The sequence below is a fragment of the Camelus dromedarius genome, chromosome 3, assembly GCF_036321535.1.
Source record: "Camelus dromedarius isolate mCamDro1 chromosome 3, mCamDro1.pat, whole genome shotgun sequence".
Classification (NCBI taxonomy): Eukaryota; Metazoa; Chordata; class Mammalia; order Artiodactyla; family Camelidae; genus Camelus; species Camelus dromedarius.
Window position 1 is genome coordinate 79,028,246 of NC_087438.1, and position 22,790 is coordinate 79,051,035.

The following is a 22,790-nucleotide window of genomic DNA, read 5'->3' on the forward strand; positions in this document are numbered from 1 at the left end:
GCTCTGCTCAAGGAGCTAATACACTAGTTAGGGGTAACTGACTGTGATTATGATGAGGAAGTAAGGTGGCTCTAACAGAATGGGGCCAGGAAAGACTGTCTGAGAATGTGGATGATTCACTGGGGTGTCTCTTAATGCTTCCGCAGCCTTACAAAGGCAAGATAACCAGGGAGTCTCATTAGGGAAGGTCTGGGTAATCCCACTGGGCTAGCAGTCTACAGGGGAAATGTTAACCAAAGGCGAGGGAAATCCAGAAAGAGCAACTGTTGGGGAGAGGACGAGTATCATGACAGTCTGGGGAACAACTGCAGCAGTGTCCCACCAACACTCTGGCTGCTAAGTCCTTATACCAGGGATGTGACAAAAACCACCTCAAAGAAGAATCAGTGCCAGAGTGACCCGGTGTGGGGCATGGTGAGGAGCAACTTGAGGGATGCACCGTGGAAGATGCATCCCTGCCTTGCCCTCATCCCCCTGACACACCGTGGAGGTCATGTGAAGATAATTCCCACGTGGTCCACTGGCTCCCTGCATCTCTCTGCCTGAGGGCATTCTCTAGCTGGGGAGCATTCCTGGCTCTCACTCAGTGGGTAAGCTGGAAGTGCCAGGGAATTAACACCCCCAGAGTGAGTCTCCACCAATGAGGCGTGTTGATAACTGAGTTGATAATGACCCCCGCTTTCTCACCTCTTGGGGGCACAATTCTGAATTGTATTTCACACTGTTTCTTAGAGGGATCCCAATGAGACTGAGTCCCAGTTCCCCACAGAAGTAACCTGTTACAAAAGCCACCCAAATGGTTTTTCTCCCTTTCCTGTCTCACTTCCCCACTCCCTCCCAGTGCTTCCTGGAATCACTTCCCAAATCAACTTCTTACACCCAAATCCTTGACTAAGGTTTACTTTAGAGGAAACTCAGGGTAAGGCCAGTAAGTGAAGGAAATTTCAGTATACTCAACCAACAGAATACTATGTGGCCAATGAAAATGAAAAGACACATGTATATCATGTTAACTCACAGACAAGCTTTGTTTATTCTGTTTACAACCACAAGCACATGAAAGCAGATGCTTAGAAAGGGAATATAGAGGCTGACCATGGCTTTGCTGGAGCTGAAGGAAGAAAGTCTTTCATGGAGGGAGACAGCATCACAGTGCTGAGGGTTCTAATGAGATAAGGCTGATATTTATGTTTTGATTAGGTATGTTTTGACTCGTGTGCACAGCATTGCTCTCCAAGTTCTGAGCAGTCACAAATCACAATTCAGTGACAAGATCACCTCCACCCTGGGTACTGCCCGTCCTCTTCCCCAAAGCTGCTCGTCTGCTCACAAACAGAAGGCTGGAGAAGCTCAGCTGCCTACACAGGTGAAGCTAGACAAACTGCATCCAACCCTTGCAAACCAACCCCAGTTGGGAAGAAAAGTTTGACCTCTATGTTGGGATACCCAGTAGCAAAACTCATTATCCAACAAGCCCAGAGCAAGTCCAACCAACTTCTGAGTCCAATGGGGCACAATGCGCCTGAGCCACAAAAGTGACACCATGTGGCTTCTGTCGTTGGAAATCTTCCTTTTTACTGAGAGAAAACAGATTAGCATATGTCATGGACCAGACCATAAATGAAAAGGATTAAAAAATTCTTCGTATAAAAATATATAAAACACAAGACATAAAAATATAAGACATCTGGAGGACAAAACACACCATAAAAAGAAAGTCAAATGCTAAAACAATAAACTGGGAAAAAAACAAAACAAAACACGTGTAGTATATACTATGACAAAGGGTTAATATCCTTAATAAATAAAAACAGGAGACAGATGGTGAATAATCTTTATTCATAAGCTTCACTGACGTATTTGCCTTGAAAGAGACTGTCAGCTCTCAACAGATATTTGGAATTCTGTGCTGACTTGAAAGAAAATTTTAAATGCTTTACTGGTAAAAAGAAGTCAGCATTTATCAATGACAGTGGAACTGCTAGACTTTGTGAAAGATTTCAGGAGAAGCTTTGGCTCGTTTCCATGGTTTTACATTGAGCAAAATAAGGAAAGGGAAGTGTTATGTTGGAGCTGAAGTCACCTATTGAACCTATAGGACAACCTAGAACCTTGTGATCTAGGGCTTTCTAAATGTTAACAGAGTTCTAGCAAGCTATGGGGGAAGTAATAAGGGAATCAGTCAAGGAAAGCTCTGTTTTCAATAAGCTGATTGTCTGACAATTCTGTAGGTTCGTTGTTTGTTTTGGTGAGTTTGGAAATAATCACCAAATAAAATGGGAGATAATTATTTTGATAGAAATGAAAACAAACAACAAAACCCAAGATTTTACACAGCACAAAGGAAAGCAATACTCTGTATTCCTCAGGGACTGATGGCATGGCGTTATCAATACTGCAATTTGAGAGACCCTAGAAAGCTTCCAGTGGAGATCATGTCCCTAATCTCTTCCACTGAAATTCAACCTTGGAAATTCAATTCACCCAGATATCAAAGGCCTTTGGTTTCTCATGCAAGTAGCAGCAAGGCTATCAATCCAAAGTCATTTCCATCTCTTGCCTTTTGGTGGGGATATTTTTCAACTTAGAAGTCAGGCCCCGAGAAGAGTTAAGACTGGAGAGTGAAGTGAGACCTGCTAAAAGGGGGAAACCTGTGAGGGAGAAAAACACATTTCTAGCCATTCTAGGTGTGCCAATTTTCCCCTGGGCATGCATACTCACAGGCACATCTGGAAGGCATATTGTAGGAAAGAAAACACCTCTGGATTCCAAGGTAAGTTGCTTGCTAAAGTGTAACAAGGACCTACTGCATAGCACAGGGAACTATATGCAATTTCTTATAATGAGCTGTAATGGAAAAGAATCTGAAAATATACATATAGTATGTATGTATATGTATTACTGAATCACTTTGCTGTACACCTGAAACTAGCATTGTAAATCAACTACACTTCAATAAAAAAAAGTAAGAATTTTTTAAAAGTGTGACTGGCTAGCTCAGATCAGGCCCACCTAAAACACAGAATGGACAGGCACAGAAGGTCTTAACTCCTCCCACTCACCCCCAGCCTTTGGGGCCTCCCCAGAATTTCACAAACCCACCCTTTTCACAGGATGAATGAACTGCCCCAGCGACAGGTTTCCCACTTCACCACAGCCACTCGGTGGCTTCTCTGTATTTTGCACACCTTGTGGGTTTTCAACAGTTGGTCACAGATCAGTTAGCATCTCAGGAAAGGCAAGAAAGCTTTTTTGAGAAAAGAAAAAGAGAAAGTTTGCAAGGCCTCCAGATGCTGAACACCTCCAGAGAATTGTTTGCTGTGGCTTTGAACTGAGCATCCTAAGCAGCTGAGAAACTTTCTCATTCTCAGCCTCCTCCCTCCCACCCAGGGATATTCAGGCCATTCACATTGCTTTCTGGGGATATCTCCCTTGCTCAGAAACCAAGAACACTGGATTCAAAAGAAAACTAACATTCTTTAGCACATACCTGTGTTAGGCACCATGGAAGGTGACTTCCATGCATTTAATCCTCAATTTAATCTCTATTTTGGGTGTGGGTGTAGTTGCCCCTATTTCACCAACCAAGGAACTGGTGCTCATAAGGCTCAAACTCCTGCCCAAAGTCAGCATCTGGGACAAAGCCAGACAGCAAAGAAAAACACAAGCTGACATGAAATCTGGGGCCCTTCCCACTTCATCACTCTACTCTTAGGTTTGTGGATATGGAAGAAAAAAAAAAAAAGGCACCTAAACTGGGCTAAGGTCCCCAGAATTCAGCTTAATAGAGGAACCAGGTATACTGGTGAGATCCATACTCAGGAAAAAAAGAGAAGTGAGACGTGACTCCTGCACTAATTCAGTATCATTGGTACATTCATTCATTCAGCAAGTATCTACTGAGCTGCTACCATGTGATAGAGAATGTTCTAGGTGCAGAGGATGGAATCAGACAAAATCCCTCGCCTCACAGAGCTTCTGTTTGGGTGAGGGAGAGAGATCATAAACACACAGCATTCATGACAGGTGGAGACAAGGGCAATGAAGGAAAATAAGCAATGGTGGGCAAGTGATTTCGGAAGGGGGGCCAGGGAAGCCTTCTGAGGAGGTGACCCTTGAGCAAAGCCTTGCCTCAGGTGAGGAGTGAGCCATCCACATGGCTGGGGAGGAGGCTGAGGGTGCTAGAATCAAAGGCACCAGAGCTGGGAGGATTTCACTGGCCGTGTTCCAGGAGCAGGAGCAAGGTGAGCGAGGGCCAGAGGACCGGCCGTGGGCCAGGCCACACAGACCCATGGAGCCTGCCTCAGAAGCCCCCAGAGGGTGGGTGGAAACACAGGCTGCTGGCCACCCCCAGAGTTCCTGCTTCAGTAGGCGGGGCCTGAGAACATGCGTTTCTACCGCGTTCCGGGATGATGCTGATGCTGCTGGCCTGGGGACCACACTTTAAGAACCACTGATGTGGAGCCTTGCAGGGCATGCTAATACTTTGAATTATGTTCTAAATGTGCCAAGAGGCCACTGGAGGATTCCAATGAATGGAGGAAAACATCTGTAAGAGGCAAAGGTGAACACAGGGAACCAGCTAGGGAGAAACGACAATTGTTCAGGCAATGATAGTGATGGTCTTGAACTAGGGTGGCTGGAGTGGGGCAGGGGTGGTGAAAATGATCACATTCAGAACATAATGCTGAAGGTAAGATTGACAGCATTTGTCAATGGACTGATGTGAATGAGAGACAGAATTCCAATGATAACCCTTGGTTTTAGACGACCTACTGAGCAAGGTGGATGCATTTGCTAAAATGGGGAAGAGAGGCTTGGGACTGGATTTTACTTTGAACATACTGATTTTCTGAGATGTTCATTTGAATCCAAGTTGGGTAGTAAGCAGGTAAGTAACTTACAAGTCTCAAGCTCTGGGAGAGGTCCAGGTCAGAGGTGTACATTTGGGAGGCATCATTTTTAAGCAGTCAGTGCAGTGATGCAGCAGAATGTGACCACTAGAGTGCGTGTATAAACAAGCAGCAGCCCACACAGAGCCCTGCACACTCAAAGGAGACAGAGAAGGAACCGCCTATAAAAAGGAAAAACCTAGGAGAATATGACGTTGTGGAGACCAAGAAAAAAAGAGTCTCCCTGAGAAGGGAGTGCCCAGTTCCGGTGAGAGTTAGAGGACTGATGAGTGGCCACTGGACTTGGCAACCTGCACGTGGAGTCATTGGGTAGTGGGAGGGAGACAAAGCTTGAAACACACGGAGCGAGAAACAAGTCTGTGCAAAATTTCCAGCTATGAGCAGGGTATTCACTCTCATCAACACACTGTCAACATGGAAATTCTCTCCTGTCAAGAATATAGTTGATAATCCTATGAATACAATTGTTAATATATGCTATTTATTTGCTTTTTTATGTGAATGTGAAAGAGAGTTTATCAGATTCCTTGTGTTTGTTCAGTATAAACCTGTAACAATAATACAAAAGATGAGGGTATCTTTGTGTCAAATTGTATGTTTTATGTATCTCAAGCACCAATAATAAAAAAAAGTTATTTTGGTCAATTATACTAGAGGAAAGACTAAATTGTCTGTATATTCTATCAAAGATTACAGAATTTTGCAAAGAACATGCCATCTCCTGAAGCACGCACAGCTCCCACGGCTTTTGCGACTTGTGCTCCTACAGCACGTGAGGAAGGCAGCTGGGCCAGCAGCCGACTGCGCCTCCCGGTCAGCTTCCTCTGACACCCCCTCAGCCCCAAGGCATGACCCCGCCCCCTCAGCATCCCCAAAGACCTACTTCTAGCAAGTTCCACCAGTGTGCACCTCAGTGACTTCCCCACCAAGGGTCAGGTCAGGGTTAGGGTTCTCCAATGAGGTCTGGCTCTCAGCCCAGAGACTGAATGGGGGTGTGGGGTAAGCGGGAAGGGTTCTTTCAGATTTGCTCCCTCCTTGAGAGCTCTTCTCAGTCACGGGGTGGTGGCCATTTCCTATAACTCCTATTCCTATATTCCTTAAAGTTCTCTTACCCCTTACTAGTCAGTTTCCTGTTACTCCAACCTCACATAATAGATCATGTTTACACTTAACTTTCCCTTCTCAAATTACTGTGTGGTCTTTGTCTCCTGGCTGGACCCAGACCAATACCGGTGGTTACAGGAAGGAGCCATTCTAACATACATGCTCTCCCAATAACAGAATCCAGATGAGCCTTTGGTCTGACCAGTTTTCTGAATTAAAAAACTGAATCCAATATCCTGACACTGTATACAGACTCTAACACCAGAGATATTTAATACAAAGCACATGAAAGATATAAAAAGTTATCTTCCATGAAGGATAATAGGTTCCATATCCCAGTGGCAAGATTCATGCAGCAAAGTAAGCAATCTCTTACCACATATGTGAAAGAAAGCCTTATGAACCAAAACGTGCCTCCGAAACAAGCTGCTGCTTCTCAAGGTGCGTCACCACTGGCTTATCCTCACATAAGATCACGGTCCCTGGAAATGACCACACTGGTTTTCCAACCAGTACCCAACTATAGTTACTGTTGGTGACAGATTTCTCTTACACTGCATAATTATCATTCATTCTTTTGAGCAGCCAACACATAAATCAAAATCAGGGCAATAATCTGGGTCTTTTGGGTAAACATGAACAGCTCAAAAGTGTTCAGCTGTCGGGGGGGAGGGGGTGCTCTGGGCTGGGCTACATTTCAGCACTAGGGGGCACCATCTTCATTTAGAATCTGCTCTCCACTTCCATATACCTAACACATTTTTGTTGTTGCTTTATTCTTCCCAATTAGGCATTCGTCCAATTAAAGGGAAGAATTCAAAAAAAACACGTCATTCAGAGTTCGACTGGGGACTGTGAAAGACTTGCTCTACAATATTTTGAAATCCTCCAAGAGAGGTCAATTAATTCTGATTTTTAACGTGGGCAGTTAGAATTTGTGATTTTCACTATGACTGACACTGTAAGCAAAACCCCAAACCCTTCCCAGCCTCTGCTGTCATTTGTCTATCAATCAACCATCAAAACAAAACTCTCTCAAGAGTGAATTTCACCCAGACACTGAATCTCAAAGAGGAGAGTGTAAAGTTAAGTGAAATTTCTCTCTGACATAGAATCATTCTATAATAGGGAAGGAGGGAGGGCAGGGAGTTTATTAATGAAGTTTCATTGCAGAGATCATAGGAAACAGTCTTCCTGTTTCTCCAATGCTTGGGGAACATATTTTCATTTTCCCAGAGTAGAAGGCCCTCTTCCATGTCTAAAACTGCATAAAGTACAGGTCACCTAGCACATCACTGAACAAGATCAGATTGCTCTTCATGAAAGATCTGTGTTGGGAGAGTAATAATGAGGTTTATGGAAAGTCAAAATTTATGATACAGGGATCTATCTAATTCTCAATGTAAACTATTAACATTTTTAGCATTTATTTTTCTGCTAAACATAAAATCCATAAGGAAATGACTTGTTCAAAGTCATTCCACTTGAGTGGAGAAGTGAATGGAGCAGAGTCTGACACCAAAACGCAAGCGTTAACCTCTGTATTATGCTGCTACGCAGAAATTCTACGAGTCAAGAGAATGTTAGCAATAAGAAGGGCTTTATAGGATCATCCAGACCAATGAAAGCTTGCCATCAAATGAATTCTTTTTTTAAAAGCTTTTTAGCTGTATGTATGTATGTATTTATTTGTTTGTTTATTTATTTATTTTGGTGGGGGGAAGGTATTTAGGTTTATTTAATAGAGGTACTTGGGATTGAACCTGGGACCACGTGCACACTAAGCATGTGCTCTATCACTGAGCTGTACATTCTCCCTTCAAATAAATTCTTAAGAGTTTCAACTTCTTTTCACCAAAAATATTTTACTATGATAATGATGATGAGGATAATACTTTTTGTCTTTGCTCAAATGTGCAAAATGTGTGGTTTTTTGTTATTTGTTATTGAAATATCAGGGTTCAGGGGTGAGGGAGAGGTCTCCTGGTCATACCCGTTTCACACCATGCCCCAAACCTCATCAGATCTTATTCTGCTAACCCCAGAGCACCCTAGACTTCCCCTCAGCAGGGTACATGAGCCACAGTTTCAGTTCAACTCCCATTTTGAAGATGAAGAAACCAAAACTTGGAAAATTACTATCCACAGCTTCCAGATCCAGCTCTGAGAACCAGAGCCAAGGGTCTGAAGAATCCCAACACATTGCTCTTTCCAGTAAAGCTGTATTTTAAAATACTATAATAGAATTAACAGAAAATGATTCCCCCAGGTTGTGTCAAAAAACTTCTGACAGGAAGAATTGAGGCTCTACTTCCCCCAATGGGAACTCAGCTGATTCCTAGTATCCTGCTCATCTTTTGAGCGGAGACCAATTGGCATCTATGCCATGGCAGTTACACTAAACATTTACTTTATGCTGAATGACAAGGTGGCCACAGAGAGTTCTGTAGTGTCTTTACTGCACAGCAGTCCTCAGCTCGGGGCTCACACTCATCACTGCCTCCTTTTCTAACTGACACAGTGGTGTCATCTGCTGACCAAGCTGGGCACCCACCAAGGCAGTGTCTGGGGTGGGGAGAGGGTGCCTTGCCTAACTCACACAAAAGCACCACGTGGACTGGTGGAGGCCCTGGCAGTGAACATGCCTTCAATGGTTTATTGTGTTTAATCCTCATTTAAATATGACAACCCTGTGACGTCGCTCCCATCATACCCATTTCACAGCAGAGAAAACTGGCTCATTCAAGGTTTCCCACGTTACACAGCCAGTAAGTGGTAAAGCAGGAATTAAACACAGGCCTTCAGCACCTGCGCAACTGCCAAGGTGTCCTGGTGCCAACAACGGAAAGCTTTATGCCCACCAAGGTCAGTTGGACCCCACAGCGTTCACATGCAGTTGCAGAGAGAAGGGTTGTCATGTGATCTTTCAAGAGTCCCCATGTGCATATTCCTCTCACCTACGCCCCAAAATAAGTATATAAAAATGCAACCAGAGAGACGAGGCCAAGATGGCGGAGTAGTAGGACGCTCGTGGCTCACCGTCTCCCACAGACACACCAAGACTCACATCCACGGACCCACTCAGCCAACCAGAGCACCTGTGGAACTCCGACAGAACATCGCCCTCTTCAAAAGACAAAGACGCCAAAAATCTGGTAGTAGAAAGGAAAAAAAAGAAATAAGAAAAGGCAAGGCAGAGCGGGACGGGTCCCGCAGGAAGGGAGCAGCAAAGGAGGACTGGCTCTCGTTTGCTGGGTCTCCCCTGACGGAGAAGCCAGCAGGACGGAGGCAGAGCCTCCGAGGCTCGGACCGGTATGGAGCAGCCCTTGACCGACAGAACTAAGTTAAAAGGGCACAGAGGGTCCCTGCGACACCCAGCCCGAGACCTCAGCCGGGAGCTGGGGGCCGGGACAGGCTGCTCGAGCCGGGCGGAAGACGGGAACGGCTGCACTGAGGCAGCCCCGGGGGACTGCAGGGGGCTACACAACGCGGATGAGCGGGTGCACAGGGCAGAACAACCTGGGCCCTCCATGAAACAACACGGCTGATGTGCCCTGCGGAGAAGGCTGCATACCTCCATCTCTGAAAACCCACGGAAGGTTTTCCGCCAGGAGCGGCGGGGATCAGGCACAGCGGCCATATCCTGCGACGCTTGGCACCCAGGCCGGGGCGGGGGGGAAACCTGAATCCGCGCCTGGGGGCTCGGCAGCCTCAAAGGCCAGACAGTTTACAGCCCGAGTCAGATAGGATCCTTCCGCCCGGGTGCCTCGCAAAGTCTGCGCCGCCAGAACAAGGAGCTGAGTTCGGGGCACAGAGCAGGGGCGGGGCTGTTCCGCAGTCTTCCCGGACCCGCCTGCGGAGCGCCGACCTGGGGCAGAGCTGCGGAGTGACCGGCGCCGACAGATGGCGGGTTGCCCCCCGCCTTTCTGGCAGGAACGCTGTGCTGGGAGGGGGCACAATCTGCTCGCCAACAAGCACTGGGAGCAGCACAGACGAGGGCGCCAACGGAGGGCCTCTGGAAACAGCAAGCCAAACTCGCGAAACAAGGCAAAGACAGACTTCTCATTAACAGCACGTAGTCTCCAGGAGAACAACCCCTCCCCCCACTTTTTTTTTTAATCTTTTTTCACCTGTTGTATTTTCTATTACCTTTTTAATTTTTATTTTTTAAACAATTATATATCTTCCGAGTTCTAACCCCTTTAATTTTTTTCTTTTAAAATATTATTATTATTTTAAAAAATCCACGTCATGTCATTTTTATTTCTCTTGGTTTTGATCTCCTGTTATTGATTATACACAGGTTTCAAATATATTTTTTTCCTCTTTTCTCCTTTTTCAAACGTTTGTAAGAGATGTCTCAACTCGATTGCTATTCTGCTTCAACTTGCTCTTCAATTATTCATTATACAGTTTTCAAACCTTTTTTTCTCCCCTTTTTCAAAATTCTCTATCGTATCTTTATCTGTTCTGTTTGATAACCTTTTTAATTTCTACTTTCTAAACAATTGTATATGCTTCTAGTTTTAATTCCTTTCAAATTTTTCTTTTAAAGTAATTATATTATTTTTTTAAAAAATCACCTGATTTCATTTTCATTTCTTTTGGGTTTGATCTCCTGTTACTGATTATAAATAGGTTTCAAATATCATTTTTCGATCTTTTTTCTTTTTAAGGGTTTTTAAAAAGATGTCTCAACTCGAATGCTAGTCTGATTCAAATTGCTCTTCTACAATTCATTATACACTGTTTTCAAAGCTTTTTTTCTCCCTTCTTTTAAAATTCTCTGTTTTATCTTTTTTATCTGTCCTATTTTCTATTACCTTTTTAATTTCTACTTTCTAAACAATTGTACATGCTTCTAGTTTTAATTTCTTTTTAAATTTTTCTTTTAAAGTAGTTATAGTATTATTTTTTTTTTAAATCCACCTGATTCCATTTTCATTTCTTTCGGTTTTGATCTCCTGTTATTGATTATAAATAGGTTTCAAATATCATTTTTTGATCTTTTTTCCTTTTTTTTTTTAAGGGTTTTTAAAAAAAGACGTCTCAACTCGAATGCTAGTCTGATTCAAATTGCTCTTCTATAATTGGATTATACACTGTTTTCAAACCTTTTTTTCTCCCTTCTTTTAAAATTCTTTTTTTAAGTTTTATTCCTACATAGGCATTAAATACATAAATAAATAAACTCCTTTAAGGACCACAATAGATAACTGATACTCCATAAGCCACAGTGCCAGAGATATGAGCAAGATGAAGGAACAGAGAAACCTTTCCCAATTAAAACAAGAGAAATCCCCTGAAAGAACAATCAATGAAATAGACATCGACAGCCTACTAGATCAAGATTTCAAAAAAGGAGTGATTGAAGTACTGAAGGAACTAAAAGAGATAGTGTTTAGAGATATAAAATATGTCAAAAATGAAATGGAAGCTATAAAGAAGAGCCAAGTAGAATTGGTAAACTCATTGGCTGAGATGAGAACTGAACTAAAGGCTGTGCAAAGCAGACTAGATAATGCAGAGGAATGAATTAGTGTCCTAGAAGACAGGACAACAGAAAGCACCCAATCAGAACAACTGCAAGATAAACAAATAAAAACAAATAAAAGCAACATAAGGGACCTATGGGATAATATAAAGCGTGCCAATCTTCGCATAATAGGGGTCCCAGAAGGGGAAGAAAGATCAAAGGGGATTGAAAAGGTATTTGAAGAAATCATGACTGAAAACTTCCCAAACTTAAAGAAGGAATTACATATCCAAGTACAGGAAGTTCAAAGGGTCCCAATCAGGAAGAACTCAAATAGGCCCACACCAAGACATATCATAATCAAGATGGCCAGAGTCAAGGATAAAGAAATGATTCTAAAGACAGCAAGAGAAAAGCAAAGAGTGAGTTACAAGGGAACCCCCATAAGGCTCTCAGCTAATTTCTCTACACAAACACTACAGGCCAGAAGGGAGTGGCAAGATACATTCAAAGTCCTGAATGAAAAAAAGATGCAGCCTAGGATACTTTATCCAGCAAATTTCACAGACAAGCAAAAACTAAAAGAGTTTAGCAACACTAAACCCATGCTAAAAGAAATATTGAAAGGTTTACTCTAAATAGAAAAGCAGCAGGATGCTACAGAAATGACAAATTCATAACTAGAAAGGTGATAACTCATGAATTACAAATAAAATAAACATGAAATTGTAAAAGAAGACATCTAAATCATTAAGAGTGGGAGAGGGAAGCAAGAAAATACAGAGCATTTTTTTTTCTTTCTTTTTTAAATTTTTTGTTTCTGGTAGGATGGGTTCGAGATACAGTAATGGGCTAATAGACTTACAAAAAAGGGTAACCACAATCCAAAAACTTACAAGGAAGTCACAAAAACTAAATAAAATCCATGATAATACAAAGGAAAATTACCAAACCACAAAAGAAAGAAGAAAGGAACAAAGGGGAAATACCAAATCAACTGCAAAGACACATTCAAAATGGCAATAAACACACATCTATCATTAATTACTGTAAATGTTAATGGACTAAATGCTCCAGTCAAAAGACACAGAGTGGCAGACTGGATAATAAAGCAAGAACCTTCAATATGCTGCATACAAGAGACCCACTTTAGGCAGAAGGACACATATAGATTGAGAGTGAAAGGATGGAAAAGGATATTCCATGCAAATGGAAAAGCCAAAAAAGCAGGTGTTGCAGTACTGATTTCAGACAAAATAGACTTTAAAACAAAGGCAATAAAGAAAGATAAAGAAGGACATTTTATAATGATTAAAGGAGTGATACAAGATGAGGATATTACACTCATTAATATATATGCACCCAATACAGGAGCACCTAAATACATAGAACAATTACTAACAGAGATAAAGAGGGATATTGATGGGAATTCAATCATAGTTGGAGATTTTAACACCGCATTAACATCACTAGACAGACCTGCCAGACAGAAAATAAATAAGGCAACAAAGAAACTAAGTAATACAACAGAAAAATTAGATTTGGTGGATATTTTCAGAGCATTACACCCCCCAAAAATAGGATATACATTCTTTTCAAGTGCACATGGAACACTTTCCAGGATTGATCATGTACTTGGGCATGAAAGAAACCTCAACAATTTTAAGAAGATAGAAATTATCTCAAGCATCTTTACTGACCACAATGCCACGAAACTAGAAATCAACAACAGAGAAAAAGTAAAGCATGGAGATTAAACAGTATGCTATTAAAAAACCAATGGGTCACTGAGGAAATCAAAGCTGAAATTAATATATACCTTGAGACAAATGAAAATGAAAGCACAACCACACAAAACTTATGGGACACAGCAAAGGCAGTGCTAAGAGGGAAGTTTACAGCGATACAGGCCTTCCTCAAAAAAGAAGAACAATCTCAAATAAACAATTTAACCCACCAACTAAAAGAACTAGAAAAAGAAGAACAAAAATCCCAAAAGGCAGCAGAAGGAAGGAAATTATAAAGATCAGGGAGGAAATAAATAAAATAGAGATTTTTAAAACCATAGAAAAAATCAATCAAACCAAAAGCTGGTTTTTTAAAAAAGTAAATAAAATCGACAAACCTCTGGCCAAACTCAGAAAGAAGAAAAAAGAGAGAGCACAAATTAGCAAAATAAGAAAGGAAAATGGAGAAATTACAACAAATAAAATAGAAATACAGAATATTATACGAGAATATTATGAAAAACTATATGGAACCAAACTGGATAACCTAGAGGAGATGGACAAGTTTCTGGAAGCATACAGTCCACCAAGACTGAATCAAGAAGAAACTGACCACTTGAACAAACCGATCACTAGAGATGAAATCGAAATAGCAATAAAAAACCTCCCTACAAATAAAAGCCCAGGACCGGACGGCTTCACCGGGGAATTCTACCAAACATACAAAGAAGAACTCATACCAGTCCTTCTCAAACTCTTCCAGAAGACTGAAAAGGAGGGAATACTCCCAAACTCATTCTATGAAGCCACCATCACCCTGATACCAAAACCAGGCAAAGACACTACCAAAAAAGAGAATTATAGGCCAATATCACTGATGAACATAGATGCCAAAATCCTCACCAAAATATTAGCAAATAGAATCCAACAACACATAAAAAAGATTATACATCATGACCAAGTGGGGTACATCCTAGGAACACAAGGGTGGTTCAACATATGCAAATCAATCAACGTAATACATCACATTAACAAGAGAAAGGACAAAAACCACATGATCATCTCAATAGATACAGAAAAAGCATTTGATAAAATTCAACACCCATTTATGATAAAAACTCTCACCAAAGTGGGTATAGAGGGAACATATCTCAACATCATAAAAGCTATATATGACAAACCTACAGCCAGCATAGTACTCAACGGTGAAAAACTCAAAAGTTTCCCACTAAAATCTGGGATAAGAGAAGGCTGCCCACTCTCACCACTCCTATTCAACATAGTCTTGGAAGTCCTAGCCACAGCAATCAGGCAAGAGAGAGAAATAAAAGGGATCCAAATTGGAAAAGAAGAGGTAAAAGTGTCACTATATGCCGATGACATGTTACTATATATAGAAAACCCTAAAAGGTCCACACAAAAACTACTAGAGCTGATCAAAGAATTCAGCAAGGTAGCAGGTTAATAGATTAATGTTCAAAAATCAGTGGCATTTCTTCACACTAATGATGAATCAACAGAAAAAGAAAGTAAAGAAACAATCCCCTTTAAAATAGCACCCAAAGTAATAAAATACCTAGGAATAAATCTAACCAAGGAGGTGAAAGAATTATATACAGAAAACTATAAACCACTGATGAAGGAAATTAAAGAAGACCTTAAAAAATGGAAAGATATCCCATGCTCTTGGATTGGAAGAATCAATATTGTTAGAATGGTCACACTGCCCAAGGCAATCTACAGATTTAATGCAATCCCTATCCAATTACCCAGGACACATTTCACAGAACTAGAAGAAATAATAATAAAATTTATATGGAACCATCAAAGACCTACAATTGCCAAAGCATTACAGAAGAGAAAGGAGGAGGCTGGAGGAATAACTCTCCCAGACTTCAGACAATACTATAGAGCTACAATCATCAAGACAGCATGGTATTGGTACAAAAACAGACATATAGAGCAATGGAACAGAATAGAGAGCCCAAAAATAAACCCACAAACTTTTGGTCAACTAATCTTGGACAAAGGAGGCAAGAATATACAATGGAATAAAGACAGTCTCTTCAGCAAATGGTGTTGGGAAAACTGGACAGCAGCATGTAAATCAATGAAGCTAGAACACTCCATGACACCATACACAAAAATAAACTCAAAATGGATCAAAGACTTAAACATAAGACAAGATACAATAAACCTCCTAGAAGAAAATATAGGCAAAACATTATCTCACATACATCTCAAAAATGTTCTCCTAGAACACTGTACTCAAGCAATAGAAATAAAAGCAAGAATAAACAAATGGGACCTAATGAAACTTACAAGCTTCTGCAAAGCAAAGGAAACCAGAAGTAAAATAAAAAGACAACCTACGGAATGGGGGAAAATTTTTGCAAATGAAACCGACAAAGGCTTGATCTCCAGAATATACAAGCAGTTCATACGACTTAATAAGAAATAACCAAACAACCCAATCCAAAAATGGGCAGAAGACCTAAACAAGCAATTCTCCAAGGAAGACATATAAATGATCAATAGACACATGAAAAAATGCTCAATATCACTAATTATCAGAGAAATGCAAGTCAAAACTACAGTGAGGTATCACCTCACACCAGTCAGAATGGCTATCATTCGAAACTCCACAAATGACAAATGCTGGAGAGGCTGGAGAGAAAAGGGAACCCTCCTACACTGCTGGTGGGAAGGTAGTTTGGTGCAGCTACTGTGGAAAACAGTATGGAGGTACCTCAAAAGACTAGGAATAGATTTACCATATGACCCAGGAATCCCGCTCCTAGGCATCTATCCAGAAGGAACCCTACTTCAAAATGACACCTGCACCCCTATGTTCATAGCAGCACTATTTACAATAGCCAAGACATGGAAACAGCCTAAATGTCCAACAACAGATGACTGGATAAAGAAGAGGTGGTATATTTATACAATGGAATACTACTCAGCCATAAAAACCGACAACATAATGCCATTTGCAGCAACATGGATGCTCCTGGAGAATGTCATTCTAAGTGAAGTAAGCCAGAAAGAGAAAGAAAAATACCATATGAGATCACTCATATGTGGAATCTAAAAAAACAAAGAAAGCATAAATACAAAACAGAAACAGACTCACAGACATAGAATACAAACTTGTGGATGCTAAGGGGGCAGAGGGTGGGAAGGGACAGATCGGATTTCAAAATTGTAGAATAGATAAACAAGATTATACTGTATAGCACAGGGAAATATACACAAGATCTTATGGTAGCTCACAGAGAAAAAAATGTGACAATGAATATATATATATATGTTCATGTATAGCTGAAAAATTGTGCTCTACACTAGAATTTGACACAACATTGTAAAATGATTATAAACATCAATAAAAGATGTTTAAGAAAATGCAACCAAATCAACTGGAAGGCTGTTGCGTTAGGTATTTCACTGTGAAATATTACATATAAAGTACATAAAACAAATGTATTGTTTAAGGAGTAAAGTGAACACTCCTATAACGGACCATCCAAGAAATTACCAGCGCTTCAGAAGACACCTTTTGGTTAGTTCCTTCCCAATCATAACTTCTGCCCTCATTCCTAGACTTAACCCTGTCCTGACTTCTATGTTAAGGGTTTATCTTTCTACTTTGATATCCACATATACATCTCTAAGCAATGTGGTTAAGGTCACTCAGTGTTCATTGAGCACCTATCTAATGTGGGCCACAGTCTCTGTTCTAGACACTTGAAATAATAATAATAAAGATTCCTCCCCTTAGGGGCTTATGTTCTAGCAAATTTCTATCTGTTTTTGAACTTGATAGGAATATCATGCAAACATATAGCACCATATTCCTTCTGCACAACACTGCGTGGTTCATTCACTTTGTCATATGTTACTTGTCATAGTTCATTTCCATTGCTTTCTGCAGTATCCCACATACATGTTTCATAATTTATTTCTTCATTCTATGGTTGATGGGCTTCTGGGTTGTTTCCAGTTTGGGACTGTGAGCTTTCTCATCCATGTATCCAAATGGACGTAAGAATAAAATCTCTAGGACATATACCAATGAGTAGAAATGTTGGGTCATTGGATATGCAAATATTCAAATTTACTAGATAATAAAACTATTATCCAAAAACAGTTGTACCTATCTACCATCTCACCAGCCAGGTATGAGTTCCTCTTAATCCACAATCTGACAAATACCTGTCATTGTCAGACTTTAAAACATTTGCCAATCTGATATGTTAGTGTTATCTCAGTGTGATCTTTTTTTTTTAATTGAAGTACAGTCAGTTACAATGTGTCCATTTCTGGTGTACAGCACAATGTCCCAGTCATGCATATATATACATATATTTGTTTTCATATTTTTTTCATTAAAGGTTATTACAAGATATTGAACACAGTTCCCTGTGCTGTACAGAAGAAACTTTTTAAAATCTATTCTATATAGTAGCTAACATCTGCAAATCTCAAACTCCCAAATTTATCCCTTCCCACCCCTTTCCCCAGTAACCGTTAAGATTATTTACTATGTGAGTCTGTTTCTGTTTTGTAGATGAGTTCATAGTGTCTTTTTTTTCTTTCTTTTTTTTTTTAGATTCCACATCAGTGATATCATACGGTATTTTTCTCTCTCTTTCTGGCTTACCTCTCAATGTGATCTTATTTTGTGTACCTCCAAACATGTATTGGTCTCTTGGATTTCCTCTTCTGTGAAGTGTCTATTTAAGTCTCCTGCTCACTGACAGTGAGATACATGAGCAAACAGTGGAAGCCTGTGAGCAAACCTGATCCTGACTATATGCCTGATACTTTTGAGCACTACTAGTCTACAGGTCAAGGGTCTTTATAATTTAGATGTTATTGTTGACATGACAGGTATACCACAGGCTGATGGAGTCTGGAATTTGTTGAGCACCTACTATACGCCACACATTACGCAAAGCAGGCTACAGTGGGAACTCATCTCAAAAGGTAATTCCAAGGCAATCGTTCACAGAAGTAATACAACAATCTAAGGACAACTTTTTATCTAATATCTAAGATATTAGTCTAGCTTGAAAAATAAAACTGTTAAATTCACAGGAAAAAAATTGTTTTTTTCTCTGAACATATTCTGTATTAACAGGACACTTAACTAGCAAAGAACAAAAAGCAGAAACAATCTTACTTCCTCACTCTAACAAGATCAAAAATGATACTCATGTTATTAAAGGGAGCCAACAAGTATATTCCATTGTATGAGAGAATTACAGAGAAACCCAAAGGCTCCCAGAGAAACTGGGACTTTGTGACATTTGCTCTGAGTTTGTGAAGGCAGGAGGGAAGTAATATCGAGTATTTACGCCAAGCATACATTACTTCATCTAACCCTCAAAAACCCTACAAGATAGGTATTTTTTCATTTACAGACAAGGAAACAGTGGCTCTATGAAACTTTGCCAAGATTACTCCCTAACAAGTAGTGGATCTGCGATTTGAACTTAAGTCTACCTTGCTCCAAAGTTCCCTAGGCAGACGATCCAGAAATCATGTCAAATGAGGACATTGTTGGCCAAATCCAGGAGAGCAACTCAGCCAGTACGTAAGCCACACTGACAGGAGTTGAGGAGGTGAGGAGAATTTACCGTAGAAGCCATTATTCTTTATGACTTATTAGGCTTTCAGAAGAGGGATGGTGAATCACTGATGTGATTTTCCGGCACTCTTTGATGGAGCAGCTGAGGATACCAAAAGGACCCTTGATCTAAATTATCTCTCTGACCCATTATTCTATCTTTTTAAAAAAGAATTGTAATAGCTTTTCTTTTAAAATGAATTGCCTGGTTGGGGAGAGCAAGGGTCAAGAGCCCTGGGAAACAGCAGCTGAGTCTGACATATTGTTAAGACATCCAAGTGTCCACGGCAAGTAAGCGGTTATATAAATGGGCTTGGGAAGCAGAGGAGAGGTATAAGCTGGAGAGAATCAACTGTGGAACCATGACTAGAGTCATATGCAAAGATGACAGTACTTAAGGGATTAGGATAATGTGTGAGGCAGGGAGCCACGATGTTCCTACTACTAGTCAATTAATAGACTGGAATAACAAAACCCTAAAACCCGAAAAGCAAACAGATGGTCTAAAATGACTCAAGATCCTCTCCCAGAATGTCAGTAGGAGAAAAATGCAATGATCTAGATTCTCCATTCTTCCTCTAAGACTTAACTGTTTATAAGAGATCTGATCTCTTCAAATAAACTCATTTGCAATCCAATCTTAGTAAAGGAGACCAGGATAGACAGCCTAATTTCAGTTGATATTTTTATAGTACATGTGAGAACCTAATCCTTCAGTCCAAGTTTCTCTGTCATGCTGCACCCATCTCTTCTATTAATACAAGTGTAGATTCCTCAGATGTCTAGATCCAAATTAAAAGTCATCTAACAGCCAAAATGTGTCTAATGTTCTTATTCACAGGGAATCTAGATTGGAAAGACTTGGAAATATCCTTAGAAAAGTGGTCAACTGGGGCAAAAGTGTCAAACTCAGGGGTCAACATAACCTAAACATATTAAAATCCATAAATTAAGTCTAGGTCAATTACATTTGTTGATTAACTAGGAACTGACATAATTGATTCAAATAATTGAACTTTATTTCACTTATTTCCATCATCAAAATATTTGGGGCTATGCTCAATGTGATTATCTTATTAAATCAATGCTATTTTCATGTCAGTCGCCCCTAAATCAAACTATCTTGAGTGGAATTCTAACATATGGAGAGAAGGAAGTTAATAGAGACTGGAAAACTTTCTAGTTCCACAAATAACCTTTTCCAGTGTAATTTTAGCTCTTAAACTACGTTCAAATGAACTGTTGACAGATTGAAAAACTGGAGAGAGGATATTGTGGCACTTGGTGGAATTAAAACTGATGAAACAAAATAATCTTTGGAGGAGTTAAAGAAATTATCTCAAAGAGAACTCAACTTAGACTATTCACACATCGAGTAAAAAATCCTTTCAGGAGCAGCCTATATTTTAGGGTAAAGGAAAAAGGCAAAGGATACCGTAGACTAAGCGAATAATGAATAAAGAGAGATTTGGGCACTGTCACCAAAGCACATACACTAATGGCTAGGCAAAGCGCTACCTAGACTAATTTTATACTTTGTAGGTAATGAGATTTTCTTTGGCAGGAACTAATAACTCCAACCATTTTAGAAGTGATTATATAAATCTGAAAATGTCCTATGAATGTCATTTCTTGCCACCAAAATCCTTGTCAACGGATTTGCATTACCAATTTCACAGGTATGGTTTTCTTCGAAAATACTCAAAAGCTGAGTCTACTAAGGACACTGAAAAGATTGAGAATTTCTCATCCTCCCACTTAACAATACATCTCTTCAAAACTCTTTGTGAGCCTTGAAAAACTCAAAGGCTTTCAGAAGTAGGGCAAGTTACAAAGGCGAAAAGTGACCCTGAAATGGAAGGGAGGGTACTGCCCTGCCCCCAAGCAGAAAGGCATTCAAATTTAAGTTTTGTTTTGTTTTGTTTTGTTTTACAACATAGGTATTTTTCCCATTTACAGATGTAGAAACAAAACATACAGGTACATTCCTCCTGGAGTGGCCACTTTCAAAACCCAAACCAAGGGACATTCTTTGAAGCATTATGCACAAAAGCAAAGACTAGAAAATCTATCAATCCAACAATTAAATTCTATGCAGTCATTTAAAACTTGCTTTCTAAGAGTTAATGATAGAACCTATTTTTTTTTCAATCATTGTCATCATTTTATTTGCAAACATTCCTCAATATTTAAATGGGTTTAAAAGGAAAATTGGATAATGGTTCAATATTTAGATTTTGGGATAAGTTTTTTGTTCATCGACTTATTTGTGTGTGTGTGTGTGTGTGTGTGTGTGTGTGTGTGTGTGTGTGTGTTATATATATATTCTTTTTCATTACAGGTTACTATAAGATATTGAATATGATTCCCTGGGCTATACAGTAGGACTTTGTTTATCTGTTTTATATATAGTAGTAAGTATCTGCAAATTCCAAACTCCCAATTTTCCCCTTTATCCCCCCTCCCCTGGTAACCATTAAGTTTTCTTCATCAGTAAGTCTGTCTCTGTTTTGTAAATGAGTTCACTTGTCTTTTTTTTTTTATTCCACATATAAGTGATATCTATGGTATTTTTCTTTCTCTTTCTTGCTTATTTCACTTAGTATAACAATCTCTATATAAGTTTTGAGTTCAAATCCCACCTCTGTCACTGATTAGCTTTGAGACCCTAGGCAGGTTACTTAATCTGATTCTGTTTCCTCATCTGTAAAATGGGTAAAATGATACACTCCTCTCAGGAATGTTATGAGAATTAAGAAACTATATAAAGCAATTAATATCATTCCTAGAATACAGCAGGCAATAAATGATAATAAATAATACATTCTAACAACTCTTTTAATTGTGGATATATTTTGCAATTACCACATTCTAGTAGTATCAAGGACTAAGGGTGAAGATCAAGCAAATTCTACGCAAGACACATTTTGGAACATGTGGGGCCCACTGACATCCTTCAGACTCCAAAGACCCCCATTCCTGGGCTCTCAGATGTCTGCCTGCGATCTCTCAAGAGATAAAGTACATCCTTTACTGAGCGTGTTTCCCCTAACAAACTAATAGCCCCAGGTAATGCTCAGGCTGGCTTGCTTCAGCGCATCTTATCAGCCCTTCCCAGACCCTAAACCCCTTACCTCACCTGTAAGCAATCAGAGACTTGTGCACAAGCGGATCAGGCACCTTGTGACCCGACCTTATAAAACACCCCAACAACCAGCCCTCGGTGCTCACACAGGTACCTCTCATCTGTGTGGCCCGCTCTTGTCTATGACAGGGCACCCTAATAAACTCCTTTCTATTCTTATACTCAACCTTTGGTAAATACTTTTATCAGCCCCCGGCCCACCACGTTGTGCACACAATAGAACACACATGCAGAAATTGATTGGTTTGTTTTAAAAGGGTGAGGTGTCCTGTAACCCCTTCACTTAATTGTGGAATCCCAAACTCACTCTCCTATACTGTATGACCCAGTATCTTAGAAATTTCAATTAAATGTTTGCCCAAGTGCCCAAGCGGATTCACAGCTTCTTTAAAAGATAATTTTGGCCTTACCTGTAAATCTCTTGAAGTGTATATCTCAGATGAAAGTTCCCATTCCTGTTAAGCTAGCTCAGTTTTCACTGCAAACTAGTGTGTGCTTTGGTACCTCTGATTCCACCTCCAGAGCCATGCAGACACAGAGGACCCATCGAGTTCTCTAAAGCCCAGCTACTCACACTGTGATCTGTGGATGAGCACCACTGGCTTCACCTGGAGCTGGTGAAAAAACGCAGACGCTCAACCTCCATCTCAGCTCTCCTGAATCAAAATCTGCACTTTAGCTGGATCCCCAGGTGGCCCATATGAACGTTAACACTTGAGAAGCACTGTTCCAGGCTACAAGCTGCTGTTTAATTAACAAGACCATGAGCAGGTTCCGGGAGCCACTGAGAGATGTA

The 22,790-nt window shown here is 40.3% G+C and overlaps 1 long non-coding RNA gene across 1 annotated transcript in view; it reads right to left on the reverse strand.

The window, feature by feature from the left end:
- The window catches only part of LOC105095374 (uncharacterized), a 399,959-nt gene extending 377,328 nt beyond the window's left edge, over nt 1-22,631 (reverse strand). The window contains exon 1 of the long non-coding RNA XR_837744.3: nt 22,405-22,631. This is a non-coding gene — a long non-coding RNA (uncharacterized LOC105095374). The remainder of the gene's footprint in view (nt 1-22,404) is intronic.
- Nucleotides 22,632-22,790: the final 159 nt, after the last annotated feature.